This window comes from Gymnoscopelus braueri (assembly GCF_963280865.1).
Source record: "Gymnoscopelus braueri genome assembly, chromosome: 15".
NCBI classification, from domain to species: domain Eukaryota; kingdom Metazoa; phylum Chordata; class Actinopteri; order Myctophiformes; family Myctophidae; genus Gymnoscopelus; species Gymnoscopelus braueri.
Window position 1 is genome coordinate 37,100,880 of NC_137620.1, and position 20,000 is coordinate 37,120,879.

Below are 20,000 nucleotides of genomic sequence, written 5' to 3' on the forward strand. Positions count from 1 at the left end.
GCCTAATTGGGTGATCTGAATTGACCTGAGGGTGAAATAGTTGTTGAATTGTTAAACACAAATCACCCATTTCACATCGATTCAACTTGAATCAACGTGAAACTGGCGATTTGGGTTAATTTGATGGCGAAATTGGTGATTTATATTGAATTGACTAGTGATGTTGTTGATTTGGGTTGAATTGATGGTGAAATTGGTGAGTTTTGGCTGAATTAATGGTGAAATGTGTGATTAGTTTGGAGCAGATGTTATGTGTGGTGAGGTGTGTTGTACTGAGGCCCTCTGTCAGAGGAGAGAGAGTGAGAGAGAGGGGGAAGCCTTCACACGCAACTGGGATTTCCTCCATACATCATCCATCCACCCCCTTTCTCACTCTCTCTCTCCCTCTCTCTCTCTCTCCCCCGCATCCCTCCATTCTGCTATCTGTAGTGGAAGAGAGTGGGGATCCCAGGAAGAGAGAGAGAGTTTACGACGTACCATAAATCCTTTTTATGGTTTCTGTTTTGGCCTCATTCCCAATTTAGAAATAGAGTAGAGTAGAATGGACCAGAACAGAATGGAATACACTAGAATGTAGTAGGAGGATAGAATAGAATAGAATAGAATAATACAATGTAATACAAATGAAGATAAGACAATAAGGTAGAATATGTCTCTGTCTCTGTCTCTCTCTCTCTCTCTCTCTCTCTCTCTCTCTCTCTCTCTCTCTCTCTCTCTCTCCCTCCCAGACATTTAAAACAAATATGGTATCAAATGGGGGGACAGTGGCCTAATGCATATCAAACTGGTGGTCCTTGAAATGGAAAACATTGAGAATTACTGCTTTGATGCTACACACAATGTGTTCACCCCCTGGTCCACTCAGATTAGATGAGACTTTATTGTCTTTATTGTCCCAGAGGGATTTGGTTTTACAGCCTGTTCAGCATAGAAACACATAAGGAACGTAAGAAAGTAGCCTACATTGTAGGCAATTTGACAATTTAGTCAATGTTTGACCAGTTTTCAAAGTGTAGTTTGTTGATTACTTTTGAAGCAGTAATGGTCTTTCCCACCCTTCTTTCTTTTTTTCCCCCTCCTTTTTATTAAAAAGGTCTTAAAAGTCAGTAAATTGTCACTTCACTGTCATCTGGTGACCCCCCCTGGGGGTCCCGACCCACAGATTGAGAACCACTGGCCTACAACACAACATACAGGTAAACACAACACATAGAATGTCCACAAATATATCCAATACAACACACATCAACATGTCAGCGAGGCAGTTTGTTTAATGCTGCAGTGGCAGAGTGGAACAAACTCAAAGTTGTGTATCTGCATCCAGAAGAGATGGCATTGTTGTGAAGTGATGATTGAGGAGGTGATCAGTGTCATCTGCTATTGTGAGTGATGGCTCTGTGGTTAATGATGTCCTGAGAGTATTTGGGTGTGGAAAAGACCAATGATTTGTGGGATGTGACGCTGGTAAATGTGTTTTTGTTGCACATTGTCAGCATGGGGAACAGCAGGGCTGGTTGATATGACTTCAAATCAATATCAATATTATTTTGAACTTTTGATTTATAGCATATTACAATTAATCAATCAATCATGCTTGTACATTGGCGTGTCCTTGGCTCTGGACACACCTATGAAAATCTAACACACTCATATTCATTTGTTTGGTGCAGCTGTGTTGCTTACTAGTCTGCCATGTCTTTAAATCTGTTGTAGTTTTTAACCTGAACTGGAAAACGGTTCAGGTTAAAAACAGATTGGGTTTTCATGCCCCTTTAAGAGCAATTCCGAAGTATTTTTGACTTTACTGGAGTATTTCAAATTTTCAATGCCTCAACCTAGAGGCCAAGAGAGCAGGTTAAAAAACATCGCTGGAGTTCATTGTGTCACTCTGAGTAACAGCGTGTCATCTGAAACTCATCTATATGTGAACGGTGGCTTATAGTGGGTTAGAAAGGCTGTCTGGTGATCAAAGGGTCAGCAGTTCGCCCCCCCTGGCGCGTCCAGTCTGTGTCAAAGTATCCCTGAGCAAGAGACACTTATCCCTTAAAGGGGAAGACCACCCATTTTCAATATTTAACTATGTCATTAATATAGCATAAAGGAGTTGTGTGGAAATAAGAAAATTTTTAAATGTTAAAAATTTTAAATGTTAAACCCAAATTGATTTTGGGTTTAACATTGCAAATTACACCATGATGAGTCATCACGGTGTAATTTGCAATGTTAAACCCAAAATCAATCCTCCAGTTCAACGCAACACAGAAAGGGGGGAACTTTTTTCTTATTTCCACACAACTCCTTTATGCTATATTAATGACATAGTTAAATATTGAAAATGGGTGGTCTTCCCCTTTAACAGTAGAAAATAACAACGAGCAGCGAGCACTCTCAGTCTGTGTATGGTGCAGTTTGTGGGTGCACGGCTCACAAAGATTCATAGTAAATAAAGCAATAGCCAGCACTCCAAAGTCCTTCTGGTACTTTTAATTCATATATGCAGCACGGACAGAGCCTCAGAGCTTTGTCCGATTATAGGAGGATTATTATTATGATTATTATTATGTTGTCTGTGGGATCTGTGTTCCCTGATTGTGCCCAGAGAGAGAGAGAGAGAGAGAGAGAGAGAGAGAGAGAGAGAGAGAGAGAGAGAGAGAGAGAGAGAGAGAGAGAGAGAGAGAGAGAGAGAGAGAGAGAGATGGGAGAGAGAGATGGGAGAGAGGGTGATGGGGAGAGAGAGGGAGATAGGGGAGAGAGAGGGAGAGGGAAACAGGGAGTAATTTACCACTGAAAGTGAGAGCGAGAGGGAGTGAGGGATCAGCGCAATAACCCCGGCAACGCCAGGCAAGCTGAGAATATTATTAAATCTATGAAGTCCAATATGTAATAAGTTGTGTCCATGTTGACACAGAGATGTAGCAGTCTGCTGCATCAGCCTTATTGTTTTTTTTTCCTACAATTGTTCATCAACACACCAAATTTCTCTTTTGGGTCTCAGCAGAAAAAGTTTTGGAACCACTGTTTTAGACCAGTACTTCTCAAACCTTTTAATTTCAAGGCCCACCAGTTTGGTGCATTAGGCCATGGACCCCCATAACTCTGAGAGTGTATAAATTCTATTTGTGCACTCTCAGAGATACAGACCTGTAATGGTCCATCCATTCGGTTTCATTTTTACACTCACAGAGATACAGACCTGTAAGGGTGCTTTTGCTCACTCACAGAGTCACTCGCAGAATTACAGACAACGTGTGACACATTGTGAGCTTGTAGATCAGCTATTCTTGCTATTTTTGCACACCACCATTGTAAAATAAAGAAAGACACAGTGTTAAGTGCTTAATCAGAAATAAAAACATGTTACAATGTTTTTGTGTCGATGTGTTGATATAAGTAGAAGAAAAAAAAACCTGCTCCTTGATTATTCGATTAACCTACAAGAGCAAGATTAAGTCAGTTATTGGTTCTAAATATCAGTTTTGATATATTTTCGGTTAATTTCCCAGCCCTAGTATAGCGCATGGTATATCTTGTTATACTGTATTGCTGTTGTTAGCACAGTCTTGCATAAAGTAATAATGATGAAACAATGTTTGGCTGTTATAGTGACAGATATAAACCCCTCTTGAATCTTGGTTAGTGAAAATGACAGAGCGACAGGAAGGAAGTTGGCGTGAAAGACAATATGAATATATTCATGAGCGGTGGGTTTACGATCTGAAGGAGTAGTCATGACAACAACTTTTTGTAGGAACACTTTTATTTGTAACACCCGCAGGCCAAGCACTGAAGCGACTCCCTTCAATCAGCGCACAGGGGAAAGGGGGATGCTGCTTGAAAATTGCCCTATGACTTAAAGTGTTTCCCAAAAAGCATGCACGTGCACACGCACGCACGCACACACCCTCACACACAGGAAATAAACATAAACTAGAAAAAGTGCTCCTTGGTGCACAGGTCTCCGCCAGGTCAGGTAGGTCATTGTTGGCAGTGCCAACAATGACCTACCTGCAATGTTGGGAATTCAGTCATTATAGAGGTGAGTGGAATCTGTAGAAGTTGAGGGATTAATGTTGATGAAGTTATTGCCAATCAGCATGAAATATGAAAACATCTGACAGGTTCGTCTTGATCACATGACTATTGACATGCGTGATGTTTGGACAAAATGGGTAGGAGTAATTTTTTTAATTATTTTATTGCAAAGATCGGCCTCCTGGTGGCGCTATAGGCCAATCTCAGCACGTCACTCCGTGCCACACCGCGAGCTTGCACATCTACTATTTTTAATTTTTTTAATAATTTGGATACATTTTTTACATAAAATCTTCTCTTCTGGGGGTCCCTGGCACAAAACCTTTTCAGATGGGGGACCGTGGCCAATTACATATCAATTTGGTGGTCCACATTCCCTGCCAGAGGGTGGCCAGGGTGCCCAGTGCCAGTGGTTAATTTTTTTTTTTTTTTTTACACAGGAGCCGAGATACAGGATTTTAAAGTAATAAGTTAACCAAGGAGTGAATGGAGCTAGAAATCTTTGGATCGTGATATCTCTGGTTCTGTGTGGATAATTTTTTTTTTTTTTTTGAAAAACGGTTATACTCGTGGATGGCAGTAAACGGGTGTATTTTTCATCAACGGTTATACTCGTGATTGGCAGGTAAAGTGTTAACATGAAAAAGTTGGTCTATACCAGTTATGGGCTGGTGGTGGCCCAGAACCTAGAACAACTGTTGCAACTGTAAGGTTGGATCCCCGGGCGCTCCTCCTGGGTTAGTGTGCAAATCTTTAATTATATATGTTTTGAAGAGAACATTTTTAACTCTAATCTGTGCTTGTGGGGGTCCCTGGCACAACATATTTTGAGATGGGGGTCCGCGGCCAATTTTTTTTCTTCTTGGGGGGGTCATTGACATGGAAAAGTTGGAGCACCACTGATATAGCAACATACTGTTAGGATTTAGAAAACATTTTTAGTATGTATGTATTTGGCCGTGGACCCCCATCTCAAAATGTTTTGTTCCAGAAAGCCCCAGAAGCAAAGATTTGAATTACAAATGTTCGCTTTAAAAATATATATATATTGAAAGATTTGCACAAATGTTCACAATTTTTTAAACATTTCCAAATAAATATTTTTTTTTTAACATATTCCAAATAAATAAAAAATAAAATGCGTGCGTGCGTGCGTGCGTGCGTGCGTGCGTGCGTGCGTGCGTGCGTGCGTGCGTGCGTGCGTGCGTGCGTGCGTGCGTGCGTGCGTGCGTGCGTTTCCGTCTGTCCTCAGTGTAAATTAAAATGTTAATTCAATTTATTTCATGTACAGCCATCTATATTCCCATGTTTCTGCCTTTCTAACTCTAATTTCTCTCGCTCTCTGTCTCTCTCTCTCTCTTTCTCTCTCGCCATCAAGGCTTGGTGTGATCCAGTTTATCTGCATGGTTTATTCATGGGCATGCCAGACACGCTTACAAACAAACACACACACACACACACACACACACACACACACACACACACACACACACACACACACACACACACACACACACACACACACACGCACACTTCTAGACTGCCAGTATGTAGGACATACTGTAAAGAATTGGTTCTGCTTGGTAGCCTAGTTCAACAACTGAACAACACACACAATGTGCACAAAAAATACAATAAAATAAAATAGAAACAAGAAATGGAACAGTGGAGAAAACCTATATTTCATGGAGCCTTGAATTCATGGAGATTGTTGTGTTTTTTTGTCGCATTCCTAAGCCAATAATTTGATGACCGGGTCATCGGTCAATAGGGGACTCAGCAGGAGAGTCCACCAGTCATCAAATTATTGGCTTAGGAATGCAACAAAAACTAAACAAATCTCCATGAATGCAAGTCTTCATGGGGTGTGTAATTGATAGAAGATAAGTCATTTTTGGGTGAACTACTCCTTGAAGCCCCTACATTGAAATTAGATGTCACCAGATATACCATTAGGCAGAGATCTCTGATCGTCTTTCTATGCGAGACAACGTTTCGTTTCCTTTGCTTTATTTTGTAATCAGACTACATTTTAAACTTTAGCCACTTAGGGCGGATTCAGACTATGGTCCCGGGTGCGCACACCGGACCACATGGCAGATGTTGTGGTAGTGTGAACGTAGCGAACCGTTCCCCGTAACGCATCACCGTACCGTACCCGAAACCACCTGGGGAGGTAGTCTCGGGTCCGATTGACTCGAGAACGGAACGTTGCAATGTGAATCCATCCGTACCAAGAGAAGGAAGTGGACTGATAATCATATATCCTTTATATATTTTTTATAACTACACATTATTTTAGCTGGGTTCTAACCTTCTCATAGTTCTACTTGAATGTTGACAAGAAATAATAATCCCGCTAGTGTTTGAGTAGCGCAAGCTGTGGAAAAACATAAACAAAAAACACATGTGTAGTGAACACATATAAGGATAAATATACCAAGGATTAGCCCGTGACGTCACTGCTAAAATACCAAGGATGCATCAGTGACGTCACGATCATATTGATAATAACAGAGACGCGAGAGACGACGTTACATTTTGAGGTTTCAAAGACCGAAGCACACACTGCTTTGGTTGTGTATTGTTTTTCAGTTATTATTATAACTCAAGACAACGTCAGGAACACAGTCAAACTTTATTATTCACTTTAAACTCTGACAAGTGACTCTTCTTCTGTGAATGACATTGCATCTCCCAAAGCCCCATAGTCAACAGCGCCCCCATGAGGCACATATTTACCATTACTGCTAAATGAAATGTACTCGAGTACGAAAGAATTTTGGCCAGTGTGAATGCTGGCCAGCTGGGAGAAGCCAATCGTACTCGGGAACGGTTCGAAGCAATCGGACCCAGTCTGAATCCGCCCTTAAAGTGTTGAGCCCCAAGGGTCTCTGTACATGGTCCTCATCGTTTCCCTCCACACCAATCTTGCGACTCGTTGAGAGCTTATAGTCACAGATGCACTTTACCATGATGACCACGTGAAAGAGAGAAGAGACAAATCAAGAAATAAGACCCAGGAAGGAAGGATCGAAAAGTATCCCTTATTCCCTCTTTCTCCTCCTCTTGTTATATCCTCTGTACAGAACAACCTGTCATTCGCAAGGATATGACCTTTACAATTGCAGAATAATTAAAACACATTATACTATATTGTTATTATGGTTGTTTATATCTAACCTGTACATTTTATCATCACTTATAGTGCTTATATAATACATTATGATATGACATCATCTCCGCTATAGGCCTGATAGCTGTTGTTTATGTTGCAGCCTATTGGTTCAGCTTGTCCTTGTAGCAGACAGTATAATGTTGTTGTTGGGCAGAAACCTCATGTCTCCATATAAAAAAAAATATGTTTAATTTTTCATACTTTGTTGTACAAGAGTGACGTGTAAAATTAGCGAAAAATAGACGGTTTTACGTCCATATTCTTTCAAAAATAGCGAAATAGCAGATCTACATACATTATAGTATTTTTTCATGCTGCTGAATTCCTTATTAAAGTGGATGCAGTGCAAAGCAGTAATAATTTATTAATGTGTTCTCAGTTTGTCACACCATAGATGAATGTGTTATTAACCAACCAGCCAAATTTGAATGCTACAAAAATGTAAAAAATAGATAAATAATTGATAATCGTGTAAAATAAAACGGTATGTTCCTCTGCCCTCGTCTTGTCCTGGGGGCGTCGTGTCCGCTGAAGCTGGCTATGTTTGCATATTTCCTAGTAGGCACACAGGAAATGAGTTGTTTATCTTGTTATTTGATTATGGGAAAGCTTTGGGGGATTATGTTATGGTGTGTGGTGTTATGTCATGGTTACTGTGCTGCTATACATAGTGTGCGGTATGACACATGCAACTTGAATTGTATGTATATTGTAAATGACATTTAACATTTAGAAGTACTGTATAGGAACCATGCAAACCTTCAAGCACCTCAAAGCATGCTATGACCAATGTATGACCCATGTACATTAAAACCCTGAGGCCGATTCTACAAAGGCCTTCTAAATCAATAGTTCTCACACTTTCAAGATTCTTCAAAAATGTTCAGAAAGTTGGCAAGCTGAGTCAGTGTAGAAGAGACAGACAGGAAAGCTGAGAGGGACTCAGTGTAGGAGAGACAGACAGGAAAGCTGAGAGGGACTCAGTGTAGGAGAGACAGACAGTAGGAAAGCTGAGAGGTACTACTAGAGTAGACAGTGTAGAAGAGACAGACGGAGGGCTGAGAGGTACTACTAGAGTAGACAGTGTAGGAGAGACAGACAGTAGGAGGGCTGAGAGGTACTACTAGAGTAGACAGTGTAGGAGAGACAGACAGTAGGAGGGCTGAGAGGGAGACAGTATGTTTTCTGAGTAGTTGGTAGCAGCACATCATCACTCACCTCCGAGACTGAAAACTAGGACACATCACAGCAGAGTGTGTGTGTGTGTGTGTGTGTGTGTGTGTGTGTGTGTGTGTGTGTGTGTGTGTGTGCGTGTGCGTGTGCGTGCGTGCGTGTGCGTGCGCGTGCGCGTGTGCGTGTGCGTGTGCGCGCGCGCGTGTGTGTGTGTGTGTGTGTGTGTGTGTGTGTGTGTGTGTGAGAGAGGTCAAGGAAGAGAGATGTAAGTAAAAAGAACGTGAGATGAGGAACAGAGGAGAGGAAGGAGGGAAGAGGATGAGATAAGATGAAAGGAGAGAGAGTAGAGGAGGACAGGAGAGACAGATAGAAAGCAAAGTGAGGGAATTTTAATTTAAAATAGATTTTAAACACGCCCACATCCTTCCTCTCTCTCTCTCTCTCTCTCTCTCTCTCTCTCAATCACTGCCCCTCTCTTCTTTACTCCATCTCTCCACGCACACACACACACACACACACACACACACACACACACACACACACACACACACACACACACACACACACACACACACACATAGACACACACATGCACGCACACACACGCGCACACACTCACACATGCACGCTCGCTCGCACATCAGTGTGTCTGTGGGTCTTATGCATATTGAACCGATGAAAAGTACTAACAAGAGCGTGTGACTAAATGATAACTACAGTGGATCCATTGGAACACAGGCTCTTGTTCCATTTCCTGGACAGTAGCGGTTTTGGACATACAAGGTTTCATCACGGCGTGTTCATTTATGGATCACAGCTTCAAACGGACACAACTTTGTGATAGAACTTCCTCAGAGTCGCACAGAAACATTTGAAGTTGGCTGAGGGTGGAATTGTTTTTCTGCAGATCGATTACACACAGGGCAGTGATGAAAACACATTCATCACACAAACGATGATGCACTGTATGGTGATACTTCTATTGTCATCTCTGCTAAGAGCAATCTGTAATGTTTTTTGGGGGGAGAGCCCACATTCTACGCTTTGACAATTCACTGGTTTATGTTCATTTATTTTATTTTATTTTTATTTTGAACCATTAACCAAAACGTTACGTTAATCAACAATATTTGATATAACTGACCCGAACCATAGAGTTAGTTATAGAGCTCGCCTCCCACTGGCCGGAGGAGAAAAAAAGGGGGGCGGGGGACGGGGTGATTGACAGCTGTGGCCGCCAATCGCCGGGTCCACTCGGGTATCAGTGTACCCGTCGATTTCACTGTCGGAGCCCCGAGACCCGAGACAAACGGTTCCGACCCAGACCCGGAGTCACTTCCTGTGAATTGACCCGTGACCGAGCCGGGTCCGGGTCGAATCCCGGGTATTTCGGGTAATGCTTACCCGAAGACCTCTAGTGTGTAGGGGCTGCAACTATCGATTCTCTACTACTTTTATACTCTTTACGATTCGTACATTTTTTCGACATGCATCCATACAGTAGGAGTATGTGGAACCTTCCCTGTATCTCTATCTCTCTTTCTCTCTCTCTCTCTCTCTCTCTCTCTCTCTCTCTCTCTCTCTCTCTCTCTCTTGCATAGTCACCACCATGCCCTCATCCAAGATGGCTGCTGCCAACAGGAAATAAGACACCCCAGTCACCTGACTGAATAAAACATGAGGGGGGGGGGGGGCAGAGAGTGGGAAGACGAGGGTGAGGTTTAGAGGAAGAGGAGAGAGAAGAAGAGAGAGAAGACATGGATGGATGGAGAGAGAGAGAGGAAGAGGGAGGAGGACATTAAATAATCTCAGGATAACGATGGAGAGAGATGAGGAATGGAAGATCAGAGAAGAGATAGATCGATCAATGAGAAACTAAGCTAAAGGGGTGGAAGAGGCACAGAATGATCTCTCTCTATCTCTCCCCCCACCTCTTTATCTCCCTCTCTCTCTCTCTCTCTTTCTCTCTCTCCTGACGAAACGCCTCTATCTAGGGGAGGCCAGGTTGTCATGGCAACTACACACGTGCCCGGAGAAAATAGGCGTGATACTGTCACGCACGCACACACGCACACGCACACGCACACGCACACACACACACGCACGCGCACGCGCACACGCACACGCACACTCACACGGCACACGCACACTCACACTCACACACACACACACACACGCACGCGCATGCACACAGGCTCTGGTTGGTTCATTCAATAATTGATCGTCCTTGAGGGATTCACACGTGGCAAGCAGAGAGGACACACATGCGAGTGTGTGCGTGCATGCGTGTGCGTTTCTGTGCATGCAAGTGTGTGTGTGTGTGTGTTTAATGTGTGCTACATTATGAAGATCTATTCATGTGGATTGCTACTTAACACACTGATACGTTACTATCAATCTCTCCCTCTAAATACAGTGTCTCTTTATTTAATAAATCCAATTATCCAATCTATCTCAGTGGTTCCCAGCCTTTTCTGAATCAGGGCCCAGCTGAAGATCTTGAGAGCGTTTGCGGCCCACCCACCTGTCCACTCAACAGATGGGTGGGCTGCATGCATTTTCAGAGCATGTTTATTTTTTTATGATCAATCAATGGATTGTGTTCTGGCCTAGATCAATGGAACCAGCGTAGTACACTTGAAGATCTTATTTATTGGTGTCAGTTTTTTTGTGTGTGTGTGTGTGTGTGTGTGTGTGTGTGTGTGTGTGTGCGTGCGTGCGTGCGTGCGTGCGTGCGTGCGTGCGTGCGTGCGTGCGTGCGTGCGTTTGTGTGCGTGTGCATGTATTTGGGTTGTACAGTTCATATGAAAATCTTCACTCTAGCTCTCACTCTCTCTCTCTTTCTGTCTCGCTCTCTGTCTCTGTCTCTCTATATTCTCTGATGTTATTAGTTGTTATTACTCCATCAATCATCTGTCATCCTCCCACCACTTTGTCTGTCTTTCCGTCTGTCTTTCCGTCTGTCTGTCTTTCCGTCTGTCTGTCTGTCTTCCCATCTATCTCTCTGTCTATTATCTGTAAGGTCTATAGGAGCAGATGCATGTAAGCAGAGTGTCTCTCACAGACAGTTACACTTTGTGTGCAGTATGAAGTGCCAGAGTGAGGTGTCACAGTGATACAGTGGGGGGGTGAGGACGTGCAAGGGGAAGGAGTGAGCGGGGACAGTTCATTTGATGATGGAGATGTTCAGTGTTTAGGGCAGTGATTCCCAACATGTGGGGAGTGAGGATATGGGAAGTGTCTCCCCAAATAGTTCTCAAAATACTGTACCGTTGACAAGTTCATTCAAAACAGGAGGGCTGAACCTATACTAACTAACTATAGCTAGCTGACTATATCAAGCTGAATGGGTAGAGAGCCCGCCTGAGACCCTGGCTGGGGAAGCGGGAGGTCCCAGGATTGATTTCCGCGGGCCCTGGCAATATGTCGAGGTGTCCCTGAGCAAGACACTTTACCCCTAACTGACCCCCCCCCCCACTACCCGCGCTCACTTGAGAAGTACTCAGCTGGGTGAAGCTGAAAACTGAATTTCCCCAGTGGGATGAAACGGGTCTTATTGTCAATATGCAATCAGTGAACTGAGGGACTTGGATCTCGTTCAATCAACGAACCCATACGGCAGCATTACTGAATGGGAGGATCATTACTGAACGTACTCTTCCCTCAGTGCTGTTTCCGTGCGAACGAAGACGAGAACAACCGACTATTAGATCAGTGAATGTAATCTGATCCCAGAACCCAGTCTGCCATTCAGTAACCGCATGCAGGAACACACAAAACAACACGTTTTTGTATCGGTATCTAATACTAGAAGACTGCTGACAATGTCGTCGCATAGGGGAGGGGAGGGACGGGGGGTCCTCTCGGTAAACTGTGTAGTTTAGGCCATTCATCAATCAATAAACATGTTTACACAGTTGAAAGATCACATTTCCATCTAGTCTACTGTAGATGCAGCTATCAGATGACAACTAGCTGTCAACAGGCAAGAATGGACAGCAGGAGCTGACAGGGACGGACAATGTGAGCGCTCAGGGTCCTAATGCTCCATGATATACTGTACAGTGTGGGCACATAAATCCTGAGCTTTGGCCTTTACATCGCAGATGATTTACTCGCACAGTATGAGTAGTAATACAATAACATTTCTAAAATTGTACAGTATAAGCCCTAGACAGCTTTGTTGGCCTCAGTCTTGACAACCGATGGATAAAGTAAGCCCAGTACAAACCCCAGTACTTCAGTCAAAGTATAGATCAGTCAAATATTACTCAACTACTAATGAAAGTCGCTCTGTCACATTTGTACTTGAGTTAAAGTGCTGGAGTACTTGCTTTTTAAAAATACTTAATTATTCAAAAGCTTTTAATGAATATTTAATAAAAGTGAAAATAGCAGATCTACAAGCTCACAACACGTCACGATGCGACAGGTTGTGAGCTTGTAGATACCAGATAGGCTATTTTCACTATGTTTGACATACAGTAGATCATAAGTGGTTAATTCATAGAGTAATTATTTCCCTTCCTAGAAATCTAGTGGAGTCAAAAGTACAATATCTGTCTTTGAAGTGTCGTAGGAAAGGAAGAATTCAAAAATACAAATACAAATGTACTAAAACCGGGAAAGCATCTGTTTCATTTTAGATTTTAGCGTTGGCTATTCAAAAATAGCAGCTCTACAAGCTCACAGCGGGTCACTTCGTGGCGCGCTGCGAGCTTGTACATCTGCTATTTTTGTACTTTTTTTGAAAAATCTCGAAAGTGTGAGAACTACTGATTTAGAAGGCATTTGTAGAACCAGCCTCAGGTTTTAATGGGTTAAGTACAGTACTCAAGTAAATGTACTCCGTCACTGTCACAACTGCCTGCCTGTGAGCCACTGGGCTGACCCCATGCGCCCTCTCACCAGCTGGAAAAGGCACTGCTGGGATTGGTTTACCAGCGTGTCCACGTGCAGAGACCACTTCACAATGATCCTCAGAGACGTGGACTGGACTCAGAGGAAATTCAAAGCTGATGAGCCATGATGGCGGTAGCATCATCTGTGGAAATAAAACGTCTCTATCCCATTATGACCTGAGCTTTCGATTCCGATCCTACAAATGTCTTCTAAATCCTAACAGTTTTCTGAAAAAAAAAACGTATGTTTCTATATCAGTGGTGCTCAAAATGTTTCACGTCAAGGACCCTCAAAATTATATGTTTTTGGCCGCCGAACCCCATCTCAAACTATCTTGTTCCAGGGACACCTATAGAAGCAAAAAAAAAATAGCAGAAAGAAATAGCAGATCTACAGGCTCGTTGCGCGGCACAGAGTGCCGAGCTTGTATATCTGCCATTTTTGAATAGCCAAAGTGTAAAATAATGGTTATAGCTAAAATCTAAAATGACACAGATGCGTTCCCGGGTTGAATGGATTAAGACCTGAGGCCGATTTTACAAATATCTTATAATCAATAGTTCTCACACTTTCAAGATTTTTCTAAAATGGTCAAAAATAGCAGATGTACAAGCTCGCAGCGTGGCACAAAGTGACGTGCTGTGAGCTTGTACATCTGCTATTTTTGAATAGCCAACGCTAAAATCTAAAATGACACAGACCCTTTCCCGGTTTTAATGGGCTATGCAAATTTGCAGGGAGTTGTGCAGATGTATTCGTTTGATGACCTGCTGCTCCAAGCACTGTAATCAGTCTGTAATCAGCTCGCCAGATGATTTATATTAGGTTTTAATTGAACATTAAATCACGTTTACTAAATATATGCGGTGGTAATTGCACGCTCAGGCCCCCAGATGATTGCAAACAAGGTCTTGTAATTCAGAATAGCGTGAGCACTGTGTTGTACTGTTGTGTCTCTGTATGAATACAGAAACTTTCATAATTCATACAGTACATGTAATCCATGAAATGTGCTACTTTTGCTACTTGTGAATTTGAATCCTGAAAACTAACAGTTTTGGACACATGCGGTTTCCACCCGGCGATATATAATTTGTCGCACGAAAATAGCAAAAATAGCCGATCTACAAGGACACAATGCGATGTGAATCAATGTATAACATTACCTAAGCTTATTAGAATAAGATACGAGGATGACTCATTCATTTGATCACGAGAGCCGCATACAGAGAAAGAGAGGGAAAGAAAGAGATGTCTGCACCTGCCTGTCTTTAAGTTTTACTGCATACAATATTTTGAATTCAAAATAATATATATTCGAAATTCGATTGGTGGGATTTCTTTAAGGAATTTTCAAACGTCATTTTCGACAACACTGTGGTCCTGTAATGAGGAGAGCCCCTCCATGGTACATCCATTCCAACACTGGATAACATTATTTAACTGGGAGTGACTTATACAAGGTCGCAGTCCAAAAGCACACTTACTCCTGTGAAGAGAATCAGCAATCTGAAAATTCACTTCACTCCACTTACACGTATCTGCACTGTAGCACGCACGCACGCACGCACGCACGCACGCACGCACGCACGCACGCACGCACGCACGCACGCACGCACGCACGCACGCACGCACGCACGCACGCACGCACGCACGCACGCACGCACGCACGCACGCACGCACGCACGCACGCACGCACGCACACACACACACACACACACACACACACACACACATTGTATTGCCTCGTAAAGCATCAGTGGTGACACAGGCTTTCTATACTAAACCCCTGCAGGTCTCCATTCTAGTGACACATAAACACATAAACAAACTCGCGCACACCCACGCCCACGCGCGCGCACGCACGCACGCACGCACGCACGCACGCACGCACGCACGCACGCACGCACGCACGCACGCACGCACGCACGCACGCACGCACGCACGCACGCACGCACGCACGCACGCACGCACGCACGCACGCACGCACGCACGCACGCACACACACACACACACACACACACACACAGTACCCTGCAGTACCCATGAGTGCAGATGAATGGAGTTGTTAGATGTTATTATTGTCAACACTGAACAAACATAAAAGACTTATGGTCTGAGACTGGACAGCGACATATGATATTATGACGCTCCGAGCAGCCAAGCTGCTATTGTTTTTGTTATCGTAATTTCAATGCAGTGCATGGTCATGCATCAAAAACCATAAGACCAAAAAAACACCAGTATTGGTAGGTGGTATAGGGCTGGGCAATTAACCCAAAATATGTCAAAACTGGTGTGGTTTAATAAAATAATCAAGAAGCAGTTTTTTGTAAACATATTTTGTTTTATTTCAGTTAGACACTTAAACTCAGGATTAACCATTTACCTGAATGTCATTGCATTCAGATTGGCGGTGTGACTCTGCTCCTGTGATGCTACAGATCACCTGCGCAAGCATGACACAGAATCTGAGATCACAAACCCCCCCGAAGCAGAGCCTAAAATACAGTTATTACATGAACATAAACATTGAACCTTTCAATGCATAGTTAAGATACACACATATCACAGTACAATCCACAGAATCATCCATTGATATGGAAACGAAATGCCACTGGGAGGAGGCCGCAGAATGTAGCTGTCAATGATGAGCATGTAGAACGAACAGAGATGTTGGTCTGCTTAAAAAGACCGCCTGAGTTGCACTGTGGGAATGAGGGCGTGTGTGAGTTGGCTTGTAGCAAATGAGAATGAAGTTGAACACGGCGTTGTGAGCTTGTAGATCTCTCACATCCTGTATCCTTCCTCCAATATGTCGCTTCTCATGACCTTGTTTCACTCTTTCTTCTTCTCTCTCTCTCTATGATGTTATTGGCTGGTATTATTTCATCAGAGAGAGCCTGCCTTTCATTGATCTATTTCTGTCTCTTTCATCAACCTCTCTCTCATCTACCTCTCTCTTTCATCACTTTGTAGTGCGTTGGATTTGTTAGTGGGATGGAGGGATCCCTGCCTCTGCTTTTGATACCCCCCCCCCCCCCCCAATTCGATTCCATTTGTACACTCTAGGAGTTACAGACCTGTAAGGGTCCATTTGGAACCCCTTAAGGAACCCTGTGAGAACCAGTGCACTGTCTGTATGTATTTTATAATAGCCGATCTACAAGCTCACCTGAGCTTGTAGATTGGCTATTTTCCTGTATTTTTCGTACCATGAATAATATATGGTCATGTACGTGCACATTTTTATCAGTGAAAACATCCAACCAAAAAATTATAATAATCTTCGCCTCCTCCATATATGGTGACAATTATCACAGACACTGAACAGAATTGTGCCCAATGCCTTAGCTCTTGGCTTGGGCATTCCTGCAATCTGCAGGCCTCTCTCACAACTGATTTATGGACATAATACCGAGACTGTGTGTCGCGTGAGCGTTGAAACATGAATCAGCCATCCCACACACACACACACACACCCTCAGGGAGAGTCTTATCTGCTCTGATGTCTGTGTGGTGACAACTGCTAGTGATTATGTGATGGCAAACAGGCCAATGTAGGTGTCTGGTGAAACTTTTTCATTTCAAGGATCCCCAGTTTGGTATGTATTAGGCTACCTTTGTACACTCTCAGAGTTACAGATCCTTAAAGGACACCTTTTCACCCATGTTCAACCTATCCTCATATAATAGGCCCTCACTATTGCTCATTAACAGATGGTTCCATTTCTGTCTACTCACTCTGTGTCTCAGAGGAGGGCTGTGGACAGCTCAGGAACCTGCCTGATCCCTGTGGCATCATTTCAAACGAGATTTCAAACACCTTTATTATTGCAAGAACGATGGCTTCTATTTCAGCATGCTAACTTTCCAGGAAAAGTGAGGCTGTAGTTTCTATTGGCTGGTGTAGTAGCCTATGCCAGTGGTTCTCAAACTGTTTCATGTCAAGGAGAAAATGTTTAGTGCCAGGGACCCCGAGAAGAGAAGATTTATGTTAAAATATCTAAATGATTCATTATTCAACATTTCCCAAACATTTTCGATACAAAAAAAAAATATATATATAGATATACAAGACAAGCTTGTATATCTGCTATTTTTGAATAGCCAACTTATAAATGGATAAAGTGGTTAAAATGATTGTAATGCTATATTCTATGTTTTTTTCTGGGGACCCCCTAGAACCCCCCAAGGACCCCTGGGGGTCCCCAAACTCCACTTTGAGACCCAATGGCCTATACAGCCACCTGTAAGGGTTCCTAACTATAAATCATTTAGCTCCCCCTGGAACCTCTACGATGACCCCTGGGGTCCCCGGTAAAACCACTTGTCATCTGAGGAAATGTCCTCAACTTGCCCTTCACTAATATTGTCCCGCCTTCCCCCTCGGTTATACTGATGCTGTGCATGTCAAGCATCCGCCCCCGCATGACAGACGCTGGCGTGTCCGTGGCGTTTCCAACTGATTTATTTCACTGAGACATTCCAAAGGAAATGTGCAAGTCACGGAGAGTGTGCGTGTGCATGTGAGGGAGAGAAAGTGTGAGAGTTTTTGAGGTACTTTTACTTAATTTATTTTGTATTCTTTTATGTATTTATTCACATTGCAAACATTCTAACAGCTCATGTATTACAGTATACATTCAATACCAATGCATTATTTTTTCCTGCCTCTTGAGCTGCCCAACAGACCAAAAGACTTTAGTTACTATAGTTACTTTGCAGATTTAGATGATCAATAAGCCCCATATATTTTGCCTATTTGAATATAGCCGATCTACAAGCTTCCAACGCTTCGCATTTTCTAGATCTGCTATTTTGGTCATTTTACTTGGGTAATTTAAGTATATTTTGACTTTTTGTACTTTTAAAAGGACTTTTACTTGTGAAAGAGTATTTTGGTATTGCATTACTCAAGTAAAACATCTGAGTGCTTCTTCCACCACTGGTGTGTGAGAGAGAAAGTGAGAGAGCGTGCATGTCTGCGCGCGTGCGTTTGTCCCCCCACAGTCATGTTTTTCACTGGCAGTCTGACAGGGACAGAGTGAGAGTGTTGTTTGGTTTTACTGTGCACTGTACACACCGCTGGTTCTGCTGTGTGCCACGGCTTGTCGGACTGGGCTGCTCTTCTGGCTGAGATAGTGGGAATATTGATTGCTCTATGGCTGGAGCTGGCAGGCGGGAGAGAGAGAGAGAGAGAGAGAGAGAGAGAGAGAGAGAGAGAGAGAGAGAGAGAGAGAGAGAGAGAGAGAGAGTTGTGAGTCAGTGCGGCTTTGCACACTGTTTAATCCAGAATTGTCTTCAGAATCAGTGAAAAATACTACACCCCCCTCTAAACTTAGGTTGTTTTTTAAAAAACAAAATATATATATATAAAAAATAGCCTTTCATTCACATCTTGAGTCTGAAACAAGGCACCAGCAGTTGGGAATCCTTACAAATTCTACTGAGAAATAGCCATCTGCCCAGGTTAACCCTCGTAGGGTCCTCGGGTCCTTTTGACCCGGTTTAACATTTTCAACATGAATTAAACGTATGTAAAAAAAAATTGTTCTCTATGAAACTTCTTCTATTTGCCTTATTTACTGTACTAAACATGTGATATGAAAATGAAAATTTTAATTTTCATGAAAATGAAAATTTTCACACAGGGCCTTCGGGTCAAAGTGACCCGAAGGCCCTGAGTGTGACTAAAACACGAAGACCCTACGAGGACACTGGCGTACCATAGATAATACATTTTAGGAATGAAGGAATAGCAAAATCTGCCCTGGAGCCACGATTGAGCGAACCGCAACATGGACTAGAAGTGAAGCGTACTCAGACCACCTCCCGAGGTGGTCTGAGTACACTTCACATCAGACGGCCGTCTCAGCTCTTTTGGAGTGTTCACTTTTGCGTGTAAAAATAGCTGAGTCATGGTGTCTGAAGGGGCTGAAAGTGTCAAAGTGTGACTTTCACAGTGGTGGAAGAAGTATTTTTGCTTGAGGAAAGCTAGCAATACTGCCATATAAAAATACTGCATTAAGAATTTTACTTGAGTAAAAGAAGCATTGGTATTAAAATATACTTAAAGTACCATAGTAAGGGACCAGTCGAAATTTACAGAAGGGGGTCCCTGGAGGAAATATATGTGCCCTAATTTAAAATGCCATGACCCTCCCTCTGAATGGGAAAAAAAATCAATGACCCTCCCCAAGTGATTAAAAAAAAAAGAATGACCCTCCCCCAAAAATATTAATGACATTTACCTTAGTAAAATGATGTCTATTATACACTAATCTTATTCCTAACCTTACTTCGAGTAAATAAATTGACCGCAAGAAGTAACGTTGCATCGCGTAAAATTACTGCTTGGAGTGGGATTCGATCCGGCGGACAACGGAGCGCACGGATTCAGAGTCCGACGATTTACACAGAAGCTACCCGTGCTGGAGAAAGCAATGAGTTATCCGAAGTAATTCACTTTAGCACCGCCCGTCTGGGCAGGGAAGTGACGCAAGTGACTGGGGAGTGGCTACGTTCTTCACAGTAGCGCTGCTCGCGACGCATCATCAATAGAGAACAAATATGAAAGACAAGCGAGGTATAATGAGAGGCAGGTGCCTGGAGTGCACATGTGATGTGTATGAAACCATTGCAGCATGCAGCACCATTGCAGCATGTGATACATACATTACATACATATGCATATATATATATATATATATAT

The 20,000-nt window shown here is 43.0% G+C and overlaps 1 protein-coding gene across 2 annotated transcripts in view; it reads left to right on the plus strand.

Moving 5' to 3' along the window:
- The window catches only part of sh3gl2b (SH3 domain containing GRB2 like 2b, endophilin A1), a gene marked incomplete at both ends in the record, with an annotated part of 41,273 nt that overhangs the window by 865 nt on the left and 20,408 nt on the right, over window positions 1-20,000 (plus strand). The window lies entirely within an intron of this gene.